The sequence below is a fragment of the Schistocerca nitens genome, chromosome 3, assembly GCF_023898315.1.
Source record: "Schistocerca nitens isolate TAMUIC-IGC-003100 chromosome 3, iqSchNite1.1, whole genome shotgun sequence".
Lineage (NCBI taxonomy): Eukaryota > Metazoa > Arthropoda > Insecta > Orthoptera > Acrididae > Schistocerca > Schistocerca nitens.
Genome location: NC_064616.1, coordinates 121,821,946 through 121,844,484, shown reverse-complemented (window position 1 = coordinate 121,844,484; position 22,539 = coordinate 121,821,946).

Genomic DNA, 22,539 nt, shown 5'->3' with positions numbered 1-22,539 from the left:
AAAAGTTACAATGACTCTTAAGATACACAACTAGTGGCGTAGCTATCAGCAGACTGGAAAGCGTATCTAAAAAATGTGTATTTGGGTGAAGAACTGGCAGGAATCTCTATGACTCTCTTGAGGTAGCCAATGCCTCGTCACCAGCAGAATGAAATCAGCAACTTCTAGAAACCCCTGGCAAAAGTAACGATGTTTCTCTTAAGATACACAACTAGTGGCGTATCGCTTCAGGCACACTGGAAACAGTATCTAAAAAATGTGTATTTGGGTGAGCAACTGGCACGAAACACTGTGACTCTCTTAGGGTAGCCAATATCTCGTCACCAGTGTAATCACAGCTTCAAAGTCAAGAAACCGCTGGCAAGAGTAATGATGTTTCTCTTATGATACACAACTAGTGGCGTATCGCTTCAGGCAGACTGGCCACAGTATCTCAAAATGTGTATTTGGGTGAGCAACTGGCAGGAAGCACTATGTCTCTCTTAAGGTAGCCAATGCCTCGTTACCAACATAATCCCATCACCAACTTCAAGAAACCGCTTGCAAAGGTAACGAAGCTTCTCATAAGATACACAGCTAGTGGGGTGTCACTTGAGGCAGACTGGCCAAAGTAACAAAAAAATGTGTATTTGGGTGCACAACTAGCAGGAATCACTATGACACTCATAGGGTAGCCAATGCCTCGTCACCAGCATAATCACATCAGCAACTTCAAGAAACCCCTGGCAAAAGTTACAATGACTCTTAAGATACACAACTAGTGGCGTAGCTATCAGGCAAACTGGAAAGAGTATCTAAAAAATGTGTATTTGGGTGAAGAACTGGCAGGAATCTCTATGACTCTCTTGAGGTAGCCAATGCTTCGTCACCAGCAGAATCAAATCAGCAACTTCTAGAAACCCCTTTCAAAAGTAACGATGTCTCTCTTAAGACACACAACTAGTGGCGTATCACTTCAGGCACACTGGAAACAGTATCTAAAAAATGTGTATTTGGGTGAGCAACTGGCACGAAACACTGTGACTCTCTTAGGGTAGCCAATATCTCGTCACCAGTGTAATCACAGCTTCAAAGTCAAGAAACCGCTGGCAAGAGTAACGATGTTTCTCTTAAGATACACAACTAGTGGCGTATCGCTTCAGGCAGACTGGCCACAGTATCTCAAAATGTGTATTTGGGTGAGCAACTCGCAGGGAGCACTATGACTCTCTTAAGGTAGCCAATGCCTCGTCACCAACATAATCCCATCACCAACTTCAAGAAACCGCTTGCAAAGGTAACGAAGCTTCTCATAAGATACACAGCTAGTGGGGTGTCACTTGAGGCAGACTGGCCAAAGTAACAAAAAAATGTGTATTTGGGTGAGCAACTAGCAGGAATCACTATGACACTCATAGGGTAGCCAATGCCTCGTCACCAGCATAATCACATCAGCAACTTCAAGAAACCCCTGGCAAAAGTTACAATGACTCTTAAGATACACAACTAGTGGCGTAGCTATCAGGCAGACTGGAAAGAGTATCTAAAAAATGTGTATTTGGGTGAAGAACTGGCAGGAATCTCTATGACTCTCTTGAGGTAGCCAATACCTCGTCACCAGCAGAATCAAATCAGCAACTTCTAGAAACCCCTGGCAAAAGTAACGATGTTTCTCTTAAGATACACAACTAGTGGCGTATCGCTTCAGGCACACTGGAAACAGTATCTAAAAAATGTGTATTTGGGTGAGCAACTGGCACGAAACACTGTGACTCTCTTAGGGTAGCCAATATCTCGTCACCAGTATAATCACAGCTTCAAAGTCAAGAAACCGCTGGCAAGAGTAACGATGTTTCTCTTAAGATACACAATTAGTGGCGTATCGCTTCAGGCAGACTGGCCACAGTATCTCAAAATGTGTATTTGGGTGAGCAACGGGCAGGAAGCACTATGTCTCTCTTAAGGTAGCCAATGCCTCGTCACCAACATAATCCCATCACCAACTTCAAGAAACCGCTTGCAAAGGTAACGAAGCTTCTCATAAGATACACAGCTAGTGTGGTGTCACTTGAGGCAGACTGGCCAAAGTATCAAAAGAATGTGTATTTGGGTGAGCAGCTAGCAGGAATCACTATGACACTCATAGGGTAGCCAATGCCTCGTCACCAGCATAATCACATCAGCAACTTCAAGAAACCCCTGGCAAAAGTTACAATGACTCTTGAGATACACAACTAGTGGCGTAGCTATCAGGCAGACTGGAAAGAGTATCTAAAAAATGTGTATTTGGGTGAAGAACTGGCAGGAATCTCTATGACTCTCTTGAGTTAGCCAATGCCTCGTCACCAGCAGAATCAAATCAGCAACTTCTAGAAACCCCTTTCAAAAGTAACGATGTTTCTCTTAAGATACACAACTAGTGGCGTATCGCTTCAGGCACACTGGAAACAGTATCTAAAAAAATGTGTATTTGGGTGAGCAACTGGCACGAAACACTGTGACTCTCTTAGGGTAGCCAATATCTCGTCACCAGTATAATCACAGCTTCAAAGTCAAGAAACCGCTGGCAAGAGTAACGATGTTTCTCTTAAGATACACAATTAGTGGCGTATCGCTTCAGGCAGACTGGCCACAGTATCTCAAAATGTGTATTTGGGTGAGCAACGGGCAGGAAGCACTATGACTCTCTTAAGGTAGCCAATGCCTCGTCACCAACATAATCCCATCACCAACTTCAAGAAACCGCTTGCAAAGGTAATGAAGCTTCTCATAAGATACACAGCTAGTGGGGTGTCACTTGAGGCAGACTGGCCAAAGTAACAAAAAAATGTGTATTTGGGTGAGCAACTAGCAGGAATCACTATGACACTCATAGGGTAGCCAATGCCTCGTCACCAGCATAATCACATCAGCAACTTCAAGAAACCCCTGGCAAAAGTTACAATGACTCTTAAGATACACAACTAGTGGCGTAGCTATCAGGCAGACTGGAAAGAGTATCTAATAAATGTGTATTTGGGTGAAGAACTGGCAGGAATCTCTATGACTCTCTTGAGGTAGCCAATGCCTCGTCACCAGCAGAATCAAATCAGCAACTTCTAGAAACCCCTGGCAAAAGTAACGATGTTTCTCTTAAGATACACAACTAGTGGCGTATCGCTTCAGGCACACTGTAAACAGTATCTAAAAAATGTGTATTTGGGTGAGCAACTGGCACGAAACACTGTGACTCTCTTAGGGTAGCCAATATCTCGTCACCAGTATAATCACAGCTTCAAAGTCAAGAAACCGCTGGCAAGAGTAACGATGTTTCTCTTAAGATACACAACTAGTGGCGTATCGCTTCAGGCAGACTGGCCACAGTATCTCAAAATGTGTATTTGGGTGAGCAACTGGCAGGAAGCACTATGACTCTCTTAAGGTAGCCAATGCCTCGTCACCAACATAATCCCATCACCAACTTCAAGAAACCGCTTGCAAAGGTAACGAAGCTTCTCATAAGATACACAGCTAGTGTGGTGTCACTTGAGACAGACTGGCCAAAGTATCAAAAAAATGTGTATTTGGGTGAGCAACTAGCAGGAATCACTATGACACTCGTAGGGTAGCCAATGCCTCGTCACCAGCATAATCACATCAGCAACTTCAAGAAACCCCTGGCAAAAGTTACAATGACTCTTAAGATACACAACTAGTGGCGTAGCTATCAGGCAGACTGGAAAGAGTATCTAAAAATGTGTATTTGGGTGAAGAACTGGCAGGAATCTCAATGACTCTCTTGAGGTAGCCAATGCTTCGTCACCAGCAGAATCAAATCAGCAACTTCTAGAAACCCCTTTCAAAAGTAACGATGTTTCTCTTAAGACACACAACAAGTGGCGTATCGCTTCAGGCACACTGGAAACAGTATCTAAAAAATGTGTATTTGGGTGAGCAACTGGCACGAAACACTGTGACTCTCTTAGGGTAGCCAATATCTCGTCACCAGTATAATCTCAGCTTCAAAGTCAAGAAACCGCTGGCAAGAGTAACGATGTTTCTCTTAAGATACACAACTAGTGGCGTATCGCTTCAGGCAGACTGGCCACAGTATCTCAAAATGTGTATTTGGGTGAGCAACTGGCAGGAAGCACTATGACTCTCTTAAGGTAGCCAATGCCTCGTCACCAACATAATCCCATCACCAACTTCAAGAAACCGCTTGCAAAGGTAACGAAGCTTCTCATAAGATACACAGCTAGTGGGGTGTCACTTGAGGCAGACTGGCCAAAGTAACAAAAAAATGTGTATTTGGGTGAGCAACTAGCAGGAATCACTATGACACTCATAGGGTAGCCAATGCCTCGTCACCAGCATAATCACATCAGCAACTTCAAGAAACCCCTGGCAAAAGTTACAATGACTCTTAAGATACACAACTAGTGGCGTAGCTATCAGGCAGACTGGAAAGAGTATCTAAAAAATGTGTATTTGGGTGAAGAACTGGCAGGAATCTCTATGACTCTCTTGAGGTAGCCAATACCTCGTCACCAGCAGAATCAAATCAGCAACTTCTAGAAACCCCTGGCAAAAGTAACGATGTTTCTCTTAAGATACACAACTAGTGGCGTATCGCTTCAGGCACACTGGAAACAGTATCTAAAAAATGTGTATTTGGGTGAGCAACTGGCACGAAACACTGTGACTCTCTTAGGGTAGCCAATATCTCGTCACCAGTATAATCACAGCTTCAAAGTCAAGAAACCGCTGGCAAGAGTAACGATGTTTCTCTTAAGATACACAACTAGTGGCGTATCGCTTCAGGCAGACTGGCCACAGAATCTCAAAATGTGTATTTGGGTGAGCAACGGGCAGGAAGCACTATGACTCTCTTAAGGTAGCCAATGCCTCGTCACCAACATAATCCCATCACCAACTTCAAGAAACCGCTTGCAAAGGTAACGAAGCTTCTCATAAGATACACAGCTAGTAGGGTGTCACTTGAGGCAGACTGGCCAAAGTAACAAAAAAATGTGTATTTGGGTGAGCAACTAGCAGGAATCAATATGACACTCATAGGGTAGCCAATGCCTCGTCACCAGCATAATCACATCAGCAACTTCAAGAAACCCCTGGCAAAAGTTACAATGACTCTTAAGATACACAACTAGTGGCGTAGCTATCAGGCAAACTGGAAAGAGTATCTAAAAAATGTGTATTTGGGTGAAGAACTGGCAGGAATCTCTATGACTCTCTTGAGGTAGCCAATGCTTCGTCACCAGCAGAATCAAATCAGCAACTTCTAGAAACCCCTTTCAAAAGTAACGATGTTTCTCTTAAGACACACAACTAGTGGCGTATCACTTCAGGCACACTGGAAACAGTATCTAAAAAATGTGTATTTGGGTGAGCAACTGGCACGAAACACTGTGACTCTCTTAGGGTAGCCAATATCTCGTCACCAGTGTAATCACAGCTTCAAAGTCAAGAAACCGCTGGCAAGAGTAACGATGTTTCTCTTAAGATACACAACTAGTGGCGTATCGCTTCAGGCAGACTGGCCACAGTATCTCAAAATGTGTATTTGGGTGAGCAACTGGCAGGAAGCACTATGACTCTCTTAAGGTAGCCAATGCCTCGTCACCAACATAATCCCATCACCAACTTCAAGAAACCGCTTGCAAAGGTAACGAAGCTTCTCGTAAGATACACAGCTAGTGGGGTGTCACTTGAGGCAGACTGGCCAAAGTAACAAAAAAATGTGTATTTGGGTGAGCAACTAGCAGGAATCACTATGACACTCATAGGGTAGCCAATGCCTCGTCACCAGCATAATCACATCAGCAACTTCAAGAAACCCCTGGCAAAAGTTACAATGACTCTTAAGATACACAACTAGTGGCGTAGTTATCAGGCAGACTGGAAAGAGTATCTAAAAAATGTGTATTTGGGTGAAGAACTGGCAGGAATCTCTATGACTCTCTTGAGGTAGCCAATACCTCGTCACCAGCAGAATCAAATCAGCAACTTCTAGAAACCCCTGGCAAAAGTAACGATGTTTCTCTTAAGATACACAACTAGTGGCGTATCGCTTCAGGCACACTGGAAACAGTATCTAAAAAATGTGTATTTGGGTGAGCAACTGGCACGAAACACTGTGACTCTCTTAGGGTAGCCAATATCTCGTCACCAGTATAATCACAGCTTCAAAGTCAAGAAACCGCTGGCAAGAGTAACGATGTTTCTCTTAAGATACACAATTAGTGGCGTATCGCTTCAGGCAGACTGGCCACAGTATCTCAAAATGTGTATTTGGGTGAGCAACGGGCAGGAAGCACTATGTCTCTCTTAAGGTAGCCAATGCATCGTCACCAACATAATCCCATCACCAACTTCAAGAAACCGCTTGCAAAGGTAACGAAGCTTCTCATAAGATACACAGCTAGTGTGGTGTCACTTGAGGCAGACTGGCCAAAGTATCAAAAAAATGTGTATTTGGGTGAGCAGCTAGCAGGAATCACTATGACACTCATAGGGTAGCCAATGCCTCGTCACCAGCATAATCACATCAGCAACTTCAAGAAACCCCTGGCAAAAGTTACAATGACTCTTGAGATACACAACTAGTGGCGTAGCTATCAGGCAGACTGGAAAGAGTATCTAAAAAATGTGTATTTGGGTGAAGAACTGGCAGGAATCTCTATGACTCTCTTGAGTTAGCCAATGCCTCGTCACCAGCAGAATCAAATCAGCAACTTCTAGAAACCCCTGGCAAAAGTAACGATGTTTCTCTTAAGATACACAACTAGTGGCGTATCGCTCCAGGCACACTGGAAACAGTATCTAAAAAAATGTGTATTTGGGTGAGCAACTGGCACGAAACACTGTGACTCTCTTAGGGTAGCCAATATCTCGTCACCAGTATAATCACAGCTTCAAAGTCAAGAAACCGCTGGCAAGAGTAACGATGTTTCTCTTAAGATACACAATTAGTGGCGTATCGCTTCAGGCAGACTGGCCACAGTATCTCAAAATGTGTATTTGGGTGAGCAACGGGCAGGAAGCACTATGACTCTCTTAAGGTAGCCAATGCCTCGTCACCAACATAATCCCATCACCAACTTCAAGAAACCGCTTGCAAAGGTAACGAAGCTTCTCATAAGATACACAGCTAGTGGGGTGTCACTTGAGGCAGACTGGCCAAAGTAACAAAAAAATGTGTATTTGGGTGAGCAACTAGCAGGAATCACTATGACACTCATAGGGTAGCCAATGCCTCGTCACCAGCATAATCACATCAGCAACTTCAAGAAACCCCTGGCAAAAGTTACAATGACTCTTAAGATACACAACTAGTGGCGTAGCTATCAGCAGACTGGAAAGCGTATCTAAAAAATGTGTATTTGGGTGAAGAACTGGCAGGAATCTCTATGACTCTCTTGAGGTAGCCAATGCCTCGTCACCAGCAGAATCAAATCAGCAACTTCTAGAAACCCCTGGCAAAAGTAACGATGTTTCTCTTAAGATACACAACTAGTGGCGTATCGCTTCAGGCACACTGGAAACAGTATCTAAAAAATGTGTATTTGGGTGAGCAACTGGCACGAAACACTGTGACTCTCTTAGGGTAGCCAATATCTCGTCACCAGTGTAATCACAGCTTCAAAGTCAAGAAACCGCTGGCAAGAGTAACGATGTTTCTCTTAAGATACACAACTAGTGGCGTATCGCTTCAGGCAGACTGGCCACAGTATCTCAAAATGTGTATTTGGGTGAGCAACTGGCAGGAAGCACTATGTCTCTCTTAAGGTAGCCAATGCCTCGTTACCAACATAATCCCATCACCAACTTCAAGAAACCGCTTGCAAAGGTAACGAAGCTTCTCATAAGATACACAGCTAGTGTGGTGTCACTTGAGGCAGACTGGCCAAAGTATCAAAAAAATGTGTATTTGGGTGAGCAACTAGCAGGAATCACTATGACACTCATAGGGTAGCCAATGCCTCGTCACCAGCATAATCACATCAGCAACTTCAAGAAACCCCTGGCAAAAGTTACAATGACTCTTAAGATACACAACTAGTGGCGTAGCTATCAGGCAGACTGGAAAGAGTATCTAATAAATGTGTATTTGGGTGAAGAACTGGCAGGAATCTCTATGACTCTCTTGAGGTAGCCAATGCCTCGTCACCAGCAGAATCAAATCAGCAACTTCTAGAAACCCCTGGCAAAAGTAACGATGTTTCTCTTAAGATACACAACTAGTGGCGTATCGCTTCAGGCACACTGGAAACAGTATCTAAAAAATGTGTATTTGGGTGAGCAACTGGCACGAAACACTGTGACTCTCTTAGGGTAGCCAATATCTCGTCACCAGTATAATCACAGCTTCAAAGTCAAGAAACCGCTGGCAAGAGTAACGATGTTTCTCTTAAGATACACAACTAGTGGCGTATCGCTTCAGGCAGACTGGCCACAGTATCTCAAAATGTGTATTTGGGTGAGCAACTGGCAGGAAGCACTATGACTCTCTTAAGGTAGCCAATGCCTCGTCACCAACATAATCCCATCACCAACTTCAAGAAACCGCTTGCAAAGGTAACGAAGCTTCTCATAAGATACACAGCTAGTGTGGTGTCACTTGAGACAGACTGGCCAAAGTATCAAAAAAATGTGTATTTGGGTGAGCAACTAGCAGGAATCACTATGACACTCGTAGGGTAGCCAATGCCTCGTCACCAGCATAATCACATCAGCAACTTCAAGAAACCCCTGGCAAAAGTTACAATGACTCTTAAGATACACAACTAGTGGCGTAGCTATCAGGCAGACTGGAAAGAGTATCTAAAAAATGTGTATTTGGGTGAAGAACTGGCAGGAATCTCTATGACTCTCTTGAGGTAGCCAATGCTTCGTCACCAGCAGAATCAAATCAGCAACTTCTAGAAACCCCTTTCAAAAGTAACGATGTTTCTCTTAAAGCACACAACTAGTGGCGTATCGCTTCAGGCACACTGGAAACAGTATCTAAAAAATGTGTATTTGGGTGAGCAACTGGCACGAAACACTGTGACTCTCTTAGGGTAGCCAATATCTCGTCACCAGTATAATCTCAGCTTCAAAGTCAAGAAACCGCTGGCAAGAGTAACGATGTTTCTCTTAAGATACACAACTAGTGGCGTATCGCTTCAGGCAGACTGGCCACAGTATCTCAAAATGTGTATTTGGGTGAGCAACTGGCAGGAAGCACTATGACTCTCTTAAGGTAGCCAATGCCTCGTCACCAACATAATCCCATCACCAACTTCAAGAAACCGCTTGCAAAGGTAACGAAGCTTCTCATAAGATACACAGCTAGTGGGGTGTCACTTGAGGCAGACTGGCCAAAGTAACAAAAAAATGTGTATTTGGGTGAGCAACTAGCAGGAATCACTATGACACTCATAGGGTAGCCAATGCCTCGTCACCAGCATAATCACATCAGCAACTTCAAGAAACCCCTGGCAAAAGTTACAATGACTCTTAAGACACACAACTAGTGGCGTAGCTATCAGGCAGACTGGAAAGAGTATCTAAAAAATGTGTATTTGGGTGAAGAACTGGCAGGAATCTCTATGACTCTCTTGAGGTAGCCAATACCTCGTCACCAGCAGAATCAAATCAGCAACTTCTAGAAACCCCTGGCAAAAGTAACGATGTTTCTCTTAAGATACACAACTAGTGGCGTATCGCTTCAGGCACACTGGAAACAGTATCTAAAAAATGTGTATTTGGGTGAGCAACTGGCACGAAACACTGTGACTCTCTTAGGGTAGCCAATATCTCGTCACCAGTATAATCACAGCTTCAAAGTCAAGAAACCGCTGGCAAGAGTAACGATGTTTCTCTTAAGATACACAATTAGTGGCGTATCGCTTCAGGCAGACTGGCCACAGTATCTCAAAATGTGTATTTGGGTGAGCAACGGGCAGGAAGCACTATGTCTCTCTTAAGGTAGCCAATGCATCGTCACCAACATAATCCCATCACCAACTTCAAGAAACCGCTTGCAAAGGTAACGAAGCTTCTCATAAGATACACAGCTAGTGTGGTGTCACTTGAGGCAGACTGGCCAAAGTATCAAAAAAATGTGTATTTGGGTGAGCAGCTAGCAGGAATCACTATGACACTCATAGGGTAGCCAATGCCTCGTCACCAGCATAATCACATCAGCAACTTCAAGAAACCCCTGGCAAAAGTTACAATGACTCTTGAGATACACAACTAGTGGCGTAGCTATCAGGCAGACTGGAAAGAGTATCTAAAAAATGTGTATTTGGGTGAAGAACTGGCAGGAATCTCTATGACTCTCTTGAGTTAGCCAATGCCTCGTCACCAGCAGAATCAAATCAGCAACTTCTAGAAACCCCTGGCAAAAGTAACGATGTTTCTCTTAAGATACACAACTAGTGGCGTATCGCTCCAGGCACACTGGAAACAGTATCTAAAAAAATGTGTATTTGGGTGAGCAACTGGCACGAAACACTGTGACTCTCTTAGGGTAGCCAATATCTCGTCACCAGTATAATCACAGCTTCAAAGTCAAGAAACCGCTGGCAAGAGTAACGATGTTTCTCTTAAGATACACAATTAGTGGCGTATCGCTTCAGGCAGACTGGCCACAGTATCTCAAAATGTGTATTTGGGTGAGCAACGGGCAGGAAGCACTATGACTCTCTTAAGGTAGCCAATGCCTCGTCACCAACATAATCCCATCACCAACTTCAAGAAACCGCTTGCAAAGGTAACGAAGCTTCTCATAAGATACACAGCTAGTGGGGTGTCACTTGAGGCAGACTGGCCAAAGTAACAAAAAAATGTGTATTTGGGTGAGCAACTAGCAGGAATCACTATGACACTCATAGGGTAGCCAATGCCTCGTCACCAGCATAATCACATCAGCAACTTCAAGAAACCCCTGGCAAAAGTTACAATGACTCTTAAGATACACAACTAGTGGCGTAGCTATCAGCAGACTGGAAAGCGTATCTAAAAAATGTGTATTTGGGTGAAGAACTGGCAGGAATCTCTATGACTCTCTTGAGGTAGCCAATGCCTCGTCACCAGCAGAATCAAATCAGCAACTTCTAGAAACCCCTGGCAAAAGTAACGATGTTTCTCTTAAGATACACAACTAGTGGCGTATCGCTTCAGGCACACTGGAAACAGTATCTAAAAAATGTGTATTTGGGTGAGCAACTGGCACGAAACACTGTGACTCTCTTAGGGTAGCCAATATCTCGTCACCAGTGTAATCACAGCTTCAAAGTCAAGAAACCGCTGGCAAGAGTAACGATGTTTCTCTTAAGATACACAACTAGTGGCGTATCGCTTCAGGCAGACTGGCCACAGTATCTCAAAATGTGTATTTGGGTGAGCAACTGGCAGGAAGCACTATGTCTCTCTTAAGGTAGCCAATGCCTCGTTACCAACATAATCCCATCACCAACTTCAAGAAACCGCTTGCAAAGGTAACGAAGCTTCTCATAAGATACACAGCTAGTGTGGTGTCACTTGAGGCAGACTGGCCAAAGTATCAAAAAAATGTGTATTTGGGTGAGCAACTAGCAGGAATCACTATGACACTCATAGGGTAGCCAATGCCTCGTCACCAGCATAATCACATCAGCAACTTCAAGAAACCCCTGGCAAAAGTTACAATGACTCTTAAGATACACAACTAGTGGCGTAGCTATCAGGCAGACTGGAAAGAGTATCTAATAAATGTGTATTTGGGTGAAGAACTGGCAGGAATCTCTATGACTCTCTTGAGGTAGCCAATGCCTCGTCACCAGCAGAATCAAATCAGCAACTTCTAGAAACCCCTGGCAAAAGTAACGATGTTTCTCTTAAGATACACAACTAGTGGCGTATCGCTTCAGGCACACTGGAAACAGTATCTAAAAAATGTGTATTTGGGTGAGCAACTGGCACGAAACACTGTGACTCTCTTAGGGTAGCCAATATCTCGTCACCAGTATAATCACAGCTTCAAAGTCAAGAAACCGCTGGCAAGAGTAACGATGTTTCTCTTAAGATACACAACTAGTGGCGTATCGCTTCAGGCAGACTGGCCACAGTATCTCAAAATGTGTATTTGGGTGAGCAACTGGCAGGAAGCACTATGACTCTCTTAAGGTAGCCAATGCCTCGTCACCAACATAATCCCATCACCAACTTCAAGAAACCGCTTGCAAAGGTAACGAAGCTTCTCATAAGATACACAGCTAGTGTGGTGTCACTTGAGACAGACTGGCCAAAATATCAAAAAAATGTGTATTTGGGTGAGCAACTAGCAGGAATCACTATGACACTCGTAGGGTAGCCAATGCCTCGTCACCAGCATAATCACATCAGCAACTTCAAGAAACCCCTGGCAAAAGTTACAATGACTCTTAAGATACACAACTAGTGGCGTAGCTATCAGGCAGACTGGAAAGAGTATCTAAAAAATGTGTATTTGGGTGAAGAACTGGCAGGAATCTCTATGACTCTCTTGAGGTAGCCAATGCTTCGTCACCAGCAGAATCAAATCAGCAACTTCTAGAAACCCCTTTCAAAAGTAACGATGTTTCTCTTAAAGCACACAACTAGTGGCGTATCGCTTCAGGCACACTGGAAACAGTATCTAAAAAATGTGTATTTGGGTGAGCAACTGGCACGAAACACTGTGACTCTCTTAGGGTAGCCAATATCTCGTCACCAGTATAATCTCAGCTTCAAAGTCAAGAAACCGCTGGCAAGAGTAACGATGTTTCTCTTAAGATACACAACTAGTGGCGTATCGCTTCAGGCAGACTGGCCACAGTATCTCAAAATGTGTATTTGGGTGAGCATCTGGCAGGAAGCACTATGACTCTCTTAAGGTAGCCAATGCCTCGTCACCAACATAATCCCATCACCAACTTCAAGAAACCGCTTGCAAAGGTAACGAAGCTTCTCATAAGATACACAGCTAGTGTGGTGTCACTTGAGGCAGACTGGCCAAAGTATCAAAAAAATGTGTATTTGGGTGAGCAACTAGCAGGAATCACTATGACACTCATAGGGTAGCCAATGCCTCGTCACCAGCATAATCACATCAGCAACTTCAAGAAACCCCTGGCAAAAGTTACAATGACTCTTAAGATACACAACTAGTGGCGTAGCTATCAGGCAGACTGGAAAGAGTATCTAAAAAATGTGTATTTGGGTGAAGAACTGGCAGGAATCTCTATGACTCTCTTGAGGTGCCAATGCCTCGTCACCAGCAGAATCAAATCAGCAACTTCTAGAAACCCCTGGCAAAAGTAACGATGTTTCTCTTAAAATACACAACTAGTGGCGTATCGCTTCAGGCACACGAAACAGTATCTAAAAAATGTGTATTTGGGTGAGCAACTGGCACGAAACACTGTGACTCTCTTAGGGTAGCCAATATCTCGTCACCAGTATAATCACAGCTTCAAAGTCAAGAAACCGCTGGCAAGAGTAACGATGTTTCTCTTAAGATACACAATTAGTGGCGTATCGCTTCAGGCAGACTGGCCACAGTATCTCAAAATGTGTATTTGGGTGAGCAACGGGCAGGAAGCACTATGACTCTCTTAAGGTAGCCAATGCCTCGTCACCAACATAATCCCATCACCAACTTCAAGAAACCGCTTGCAAAGGTAACGAAGCTTCTCATAAGACACACAGCTAGTGGGGTGTCACTTGAGGCAGACTGGCCAAAGTAACAAAAAAAATGTGTATTTGGGTGAGCAACTAGCAGGAATCACTATGACACTCATAGGGTAGCCAATGCCTCGTCACCAGCATAATCACATCAGCAACTTCAAGAAACCCCTGGCAAAAGTTACAATGACTCTTAAGATACACAACTAGTGGCGTAGCTATCAGGCAAACTGGAAAGAGTATCTAAAAAATGTGTATTTGGGTGAAGAACTGGCAGGAATCTCTATGACTCTCTTGAGGTAGCCAATGCCTCGTCACCAGCAGAATCAAATCAGCAACTTCTAGAAACCCCTGGCAAAAGTAACGATGTTTCTCTTAAGATACACAACTAGTGGCGTATCGCTTCAGGCACACTGGAAACAGTATCTAAAAAAATGTGTATTTGGGTGAGCAACTGGCACGAAACACTGTGACTCTCTTAGGGTAGCCAATATCTCGTCACCAGTATAATCACAGCTTCAAAGTCAAGAAACCGCTGGCAAGAGTAACGATGTTTCTCTTAAGATACACAATTAGTGGCGTATCGCTTCAGGCAGACTGGCCACAGTATCTCAAAATGTGTATTTGGGTGAGCAACGGGCAGGAAGCACTATGACTCTCTTAAGGTAGCCAATGCCTCGTCACCAACATAATCCCATCACCAACTTCAAGAAACCGCTTGCAAAGGTAACGAAGCTTCTCATAAGATACACAGCTAGTGGGGTGTCACTTGAGGCAGACTGGCCAAAGTAACAAAAAAATGTGTATTTGGGTGAGCAACTAGCAGGAATCACTATGACACTCATAGGGTAGCCAATGCCTCGTCACCAGCATAATCACATCAGCAACTTCAAGAAACCCCTGGCAAAAGTTACAATGACTCTTAAGATACACAACTAGTGGCGTAGCTATCAGGCAAACTGGAAAGAGTATCTAAAAATGTGTATTTGGGTGAAGAACTGGCAGGAATCTCTATGACTCTCTTGAGGTAGCCAATGCCTCGTCACCAGCAGAATCAAATCAGCAACTTCTAGAAACCCCTGGCAAAAGTAACGATGTTTCTCTTAAGATACACAACTAGTGGCGTATCGCTTCAGGCACACTGGAAACAGTATCTAAAAAAATGTGTATTTGGGTGAGCAACTGGCACGAAACACTGTGACTCTCTTAGGGTAGCCAATATCTCGTCACCAGTATAATCACAGCTTCAAAGTCAAGTAACCGCTGGCAAGAGTAACGATGTTTCTCTTAAGATACACAATTAGTGGCGTATCGCTTCAGGCAGACTGGCCACAGTATCTCAAAATGTGTATTTGGGTGAGCAACGGGCAGGAAGCACTATGACTCTCTTAAGGTAGCCAATGCCTCGTCACCAACATAATCCCATCACCAACTTCAAGAAACCGCTTGCAAAGGTAACGAAGCTTCTCATAAGATACACAGCTAGTGGGGTGTCACTTGAGGCAGACTGGCCAAAGTAACAAAAAAATGTGTATTTGGATGAGCAACTAGCAGGAATCACTATGACACTCATAGGGTAGCCAATGCCTCGTCACCAGCATAATCACATCAGCAACTTCAAGAAACCCCTGGCAAAAGTTACAATGACTCTTAAGATACACAACTAGTGGCGTAGCTATCAGCAGACTGGAAAGCGTATCTAAAAAATGTGTATTTGGGTGAAGAACTGGCAGGAATCTCTATGACTCTCTTGAGGTAGCCAATACCTCGTCACCAGCAGAATCAAATCAGCAACTTCTAGAAACCCCTGGCAAAAGTAACGATGTTTCTCTTAAGATACACAACTAGTGGCGTATCGCTTCAGGCACACTGGAAACAGTATCTAAAAAATGTGTATTTGGGTGAGCAACTGGCACGAAACACTGTGACTCTCTTAGGGTAGCCAATATCTCGTCACCAGTATAATCACAGCTTCAAAGTCAAGAAACCGCTGGCAAGAGTAACGATGTTTCTCTTAAGATACACAATTAGTGGCGTATCGCTTCAGGCAGACTGGCCACAGTATCTCAAAATGTGTATTTGGGTGAGCAACGGGCAGGAAGCACTATGTCTCTCTTAAGGTAGCCAATGCCTCGTCACCAACATAATCCCATCACCAACTTCAAGAAACCGCTTGCAAAGGTAACGAAGCTTCTCATAAGATACACAGCTAGTGTGGTGTCACTTGAGGCAGACTGGCCAAAGTATCAAAAAAATGTGTATTTGGGTGAGCAGCTAGCAGGAATCACTATGACACTCATAGGGTAGCCAATGCCTCGTCACCAGCATAATCACATCAGCAACTTCAAGAAACCCCTGGCAAAAGTTACAATGACTCTTGAGATACACAACTAGTGGCGTAGCTATCAGGCAGACTGGAAAGAGTATCTAAAAAATGTGTATTTGGGTGAAGAACTGGCAGGAATCTCTATGACTCTCTTGAGTTAGCCAATGCCTCGTCACCAGCAGAATCAAATCAGCAACTTCTAGAAACCCCTGGCAAAAGTAACGATGTTTCTCTTAAGATACACAACTAGTGGCGTATCGCTTCAGGCACACTGGAAACAGTATCTAAAAAAATGTGTATTTGGGTGAGCAACTGGCACGAAACACTGTGACTCTCTTAGGGTAGCCAATATCTCGTCACCAGTATAATCACAGCTTCAAAGTCAAGAAACCGCTGGCAAGAGTAACGATGTTTCTCTTAAGATACACAATTAGTGGCGTATCGCTTCAGGCAGACTGGCCACAGTATCTCAAAATGTGTATTTGGGTGAGCAACGGGCAGGAAGCACTATGACTCTCTTAAGGTAGCCAATGCCTCGTCACCAACATAATCCCATCACCAACTTCAAGAAACCGCTTGCAAAGGTAACGAAGCTTCTCATAAGATACACAGCTAGTGGGGTGTCACTTGAGGCAGACTGGCCAAAGTAACAAAAAAATGTGTATTTGGGTGAGCAACTAGCAGGAATCACTATGACACTCATAGGGTAGCCAATGCCTCGTCACCAGCATAATCACATCAGCAACTTCAAGAAACCCCTGGCAAAAGTTACAATGACTCTTAAGATACACAACTAGTGGCGTAGCTATCAGCAGACTGGAAAGCGTATCTAAAAAATGTGTATTTGGGTGAAGAACTGGCAGGAATCTCTATGACTCTCTTGAGGTAGCCAATGCCTCGTCACCAGCAGAATCAAATCAGCAACTTCTAGAAACCCCTGGCAAAAGTAACGATGTTTCTCTTAAGATACACAACTAGTGGCGTATCGCTTCAGGCACACTGGAAACAGTATCTAAAAAATGTGTATTTGGGTGAGCAACTGGCACGAAACACTGTGACTCTCTTAGGGTAGCCAATATCTCGTCACCAGTGTAATCACAGCTTCAAAGTCAAGAAACCGCTGGCAAGAGTAACGATGTTTCTCTTAAGATACACAACTAGTGGCGTATCGCTTCAGGCAGACTGGCCACAGTATCTCAAAATGTGTATTTGGGTGAGCAACTGGCAGGAAGCACTATGTCTCTCTTAAGGTAGCCAATGCCTCGTTACCAACATAATCCCATCACCAACTTCAAGAAACCGCTTGCAAAGGTAACGAAGCTTCTCATAAGATACACAGCTAGTGTGGTGTCACTTGAGGCAGACTGGCCAAAGTATCAAAAAAATGTGTATTTGGGTGAGCAACTAGCAGGAATCACTATGACACTCATAGGGTAGCCAATGCCTCGTCACCAGCATAATCACATCAGCAACTTCATGAAACCCCTGGCAAAAGTTACAATGACTCTTAAGATACACAACTAGTGGCGTAGCTATCAGGCAGACTGGAAAGAGTATCTAATAAATGTGTATTTGGGTGAAGAACTGGCAGGAATCTCTATGACTCTCTTGAGGTAGCCAATGCCTCGTCACCAGCAGAATCAAATCAGCAACTTCTAGAAACCCCTGGCAAAAGTAACGATGTTTCTCTTAAGATACACAACTAGTGGCGTATCGCTTCAGGCACACTGGAAACAGTATCTAAAAAATGTGTATTTGGGTGAGCAACTGGCACGAAACACTGTGACTCTCTTAGGGTAGCCAATATCTCGTCACCAGTATAATCACAGCTTCAAAGTCAAGAAACCGCTGGCAAGAGTAACGATGTTTCTCTTAAGATACACAACTAGTGGCGTATCGCTTCAGGCAGACTGGCCACAGTATCTCAAAATGTGTATTTGGGTGAGCAACTGGCAGGAAGCACTATGACTCTCTTAAGGTAGCCAATGCCTCGTCACCAACATAATCCCATCACCAACTTCAAGAAACCGCTTGCAAAGGTAACGAAGCTTCTCATAAGATACACAGCTAGTGTGGTGTCACTTGAGACAGACTGGCCAAAGTATCAAAAAAATGTGTATTTGGGTGAGCAACTAGCAGGAATCACTATGACACTCGTAGGGTAGCCAATGCCTCGTCACCAGCATAATCACATCAGCAACTTCAAGAAACCCCTGGCAAAAGTTACAATGACTCTTAAGATACACAACTAGTGGCGTAGCTATCAGGCAGACTGGAAAGAGTATCTAATAAATGTGTATTTGGGTGAAGAACTGGCAGGAATCTCTATGACTCTCTTGAGGTAGCCAATGCTTCGTCACCAGCAGAATCAAATCAGCAACTTCTAGAAACCCCTTTCAAAAGTAACGATGTTTCTCTTAAAGCACACAACTAGTGGCGTATCGCTTCAGGCACACTGGAAACAGTATCTAAAAAATGTGTATTTGGGTGAGCAACTGGCACGAAACACTGTGACTCTCTTAGGGTAGCCAATATCTCGTCACCAGTATAATCTCAGCTTCAAAGTCAAGAAACCGCTGGCAAGAGTAACGATGTTTCTCTTAAGATACACAACTAGTGGCGTATCGCTTCAGGCAGACTGGCCACAGTATCTCAAAATGTGTATTTGGGTGAGCAACTGGCAGGAAGCACTATGACTCTCTTAAGGTAGCCAATGCCTCGTCACCAACATAATCCCATCACCAACTTCAAGAAACCGCTTGCAAAGGTAACGAAGCTTCTCATAAGATACACAGCTAGTGGGGTGTCACTTGAGGCAGACTGGCAAAAGTAACAAAAAAATGTGTATTTGGGTGAGCAACTAGCAGGAATCACTATGACACTCATAGGGTAGCCAATGCCTCGTCACCAGCATAATCACATCAGCAACTTCAAGAAACCCCTGGCAAAAGTTACAATGACTCTTAAGATACACAACTAGTGGCGTAGCTATCAGGCAAACTGGAAAGAGTATCTAAAAAATGTGTATTTGGGTGAAGAACTGGCAGGAATCTCTATGACTCTCTTGAGGTAGCCAATGCCTCGTCACCAGCAGAATCAAATCAGCAACTTCTAGAAACCCCTGGCAAAAGTAACGATGTTTCTCTTAAGATACACAACTAGTGGCGTATCGCTTCAGGCACACTGGAAACAGTATCTAAAAAAATGTGTATTTGGGTGAGCAACTGGCACGAAACACTGTGACTCTCTTAGGGTAGCCAATATCTCGTCACCAGTATAATCACAGCTTCAAAGTCAAGTAACCGCTGGCAAGAGTAACGATGTTTCTCTTAAGATACACAATTAGTGGCGTATCGCTTCAGGCAGACTGGCCACAGTATCTCAAAATGTGTATTTGGGTGAGCAACGGGCAGGAAGCACTATGACTCTCTTAAGGTAGCCAATGCCTCGTCACCAACATAATCCCATCACCAACTTCAAGAAACCGCTTGCAAAGGTAACGAAGCTTCTCATAAGATACACAGCTAGTGGGGTGTCACTTGAGGCAGACTGGCCAAAGTAACAAAAAAATGTGTATTTGGATGAGCAACTAGCAGGAATCACTATGACACTCATAGGGTAGCCAATGCCTCGTCACCAGCATAATCACATCAGCAACTTCAAGAAACCCCTGGCAAAAGTTACAATGACTCTTAAGATACACAACTAGTGGCGTAGCTATCAGCAGACTGGAAAGCGTATCTAAAAAATGTGTATTTGGGTGAAGAACTGGCAGGAATCTCTATGACTCTCTTGAGGTGGCCAATGCCTCGTCACCAGCAGAATCAAATCAGCAACTTCTAGAAACCCCTGGCAAAAGTAACGATGTTTCTCTTAAGATACACAACTAGTGGCGTATCGCTTCAGGCACACTGGAAACAGTATCTAAAAAATGTGTATTTGGGTGAGCAACTGGCACGAAACACTGTGACTCTCTTAGGGTAGCCAATATCTCGTCACCAGTGTAATCACAGCTTCAAAGTCAAGAAACCGCTGGCAAGAGTAACGATGTTTCTCTTAAGATACACAACTAGTGGCGTATCGCATCAGGCAGACTGGCCACAGTATCTCAAAATGTGTATTTGGGTGAGCAACTGGCAGGAAACACTATGACTCTCTTAAGGTAGCCAATGCCTCGTTACCAACATAATCCCATCACCAACTTCAAGAAACCGCTTGCAAAGGTAACGAAGCTTCTCATAAGATACACAGCTAGTGTGGTGTCACTTGAGGCAGACTGGCCAAAGTATCAAAAAAATGTGTATTTGGGTGAGCAACTAGCAGGAATCAGTATGACACTCATAGGGTAGCCAATGCCTCGTCACCAGCATAATCACATCAGCAACTTCAAGAAACCCCTGGCAAAAGTTACAATGACTCTTAAGATACACAACTAGTGGCGTAGCTATCAGGCAGACTGGAAAGAGTATCTAATAAATGTGTATTTGGGTGAAGAACTGGCAGGAATCTCTATGACTCTCATGAGGTAGCCAATGCCTCGTCACCAGCAGAATCAAATCAGCAACTTCTAGAAACCCCTGGCAAAAGTAACGATGTTTCTCTTAAGATACACAACTAGTGGCGTATCGCTTCAGGCACACTGTAAACAGTATCTAAAAAATGTGTATTTGGGTGAGCAACTGGCACGAAACACTGTGACTCTCTTAGGGTAGCCAATATCTCGTCACCAGTGTAATCACAGCTTCAAAGTCAAGAAACCGCTGGCAAGAGTAACGATGTTTCTCTTAAGATACACAACTAGTGGCGTATCGCTTCAGGCACACGAAACAGTATCTAAAAAATGTGTATTTGGGTGAGCAACTGGCACGAAACACTGTGACTCTCTTAGGGTAGCCAATATCTCGTCACCAGTATAATCACAGCTTCAAAGTCAAGAAACCGCTGGCAAGAGTAACGATGTTTCTCTTAAGATACACAATTAGTGGCGTATCGCTTCAGGCAGACTGGCCACAGTATCTCAAAATGTGTATTTGGGTGAGCAACGGGCAGGAAGCACTATGACTCTCTTAAGGTAGCCAATGCCTCGTCACCAACATAATCCCATCACCAACTTCAAGAAACCGCTTGCAAAGGTAACGAAGCTTCTCATAAGACACACAGCTAGTGGGGTGTCACTTGAGGCAGACTGGCCAAAGTAACAAAAAAAATGTGTATTTGGGTGAGCAACTAGCAGGAATCACTATGACACTCATAGGGTAGCCAATGCCTCGTCACCAGCATAATCACATCAGCAACTTCAAGAAACCCCTGGCAAAAGTTACAATGACTCTTAAGATACACAACTAGTGGCGTAGCTATCAGGCAAACTGGAAAGAGTATCTAAAAAATGTGTATTTGGGTGAAGAACTGGCAGGAATCTCTATGACTCTCTTGAGGTAGCCAATGCCTCGTCACCAGCAGAATCAAATCAGCAACTTCTAGAAACCCCTGGCAAAAGTAACGATGTTTCTCTTAAGATACACAACTAGTGGCGTATCGCTTCAGGCACACTGGAAACAGTATCTAAAAAAATGTGTATTTGGGTGAGCAACTGGCACGAAACACTGTGACTCTCTTAGGGTAGCCAATATCTCGTCACCAGTATAATCACAGCTTCAAAGTCAAGAAACCGCTGGCAAGAGTAACGATGTTTCTCTTAAGATACACAATTAGTGGCGTATCGCTTCAGGCAGACTGGCCACAGTATCTCAAAATGTGTATTTGGGTGAGCAACGGGCAGGAAGCACTATGACTCTCTTAAGGTAGCCAATGCCTCGTCACCAACATAATCCCATCATCAACTTCAAGAAACCGCTTGCAAAGGTAACGAAGCTTCTCATAAGATACACAGCTAGTGGGGTGTCACTTGAGGCAGACTGGCAAAAGTAACAAAAAAATGTGTATTTGGGTGAGCAACTAGCAGGAATCACTATGACACTCATAGGGTAGCCAATGCCTCGTCACCAGCATAATCACATCAGCAACTTCAAGAAACCCCTGGCAAAAGTTACAATGACTCTTAAGATACACAACTAGTGGCGTAGCTATCAGGCAAACTGGAAAGAGTATCTAAAAAATGTGTATTTGGGTGAAGAACTGGCAGGAATCTCTATGACTCTCTTGAGGTAGCCAATGCCTCGTCACCAGCAGAATCAAATCAGCAACTTCTAGAAACCCCTGGCAAAAGTAACGATGTTTCTCTTAAGATACACAACTAGTGGCGTATCGCTTCAGGCACACTGGAAACAGTATCTAAAAAAATGTGTATTTGGGTGAGCAACTGGCACGAAACACTGTGACTCTCTTAGGGTAGCCAATATCTCGTCACCAGTATAATCACAGCTTCAAAGTCAAGTAACCGCTGGCAAGAGTAACGATGTTTCTCTTAAGATACACAATTAGTGGCGTATCGCTTCAGGCAGACTGGCCACAGTATCTCAAAATGTGTATTTGGGTGAGCAACGGGCAGGAAGCACTATGACTCTCTTAAGGTAGCCAATGCCTCGTCACCAACATAATCC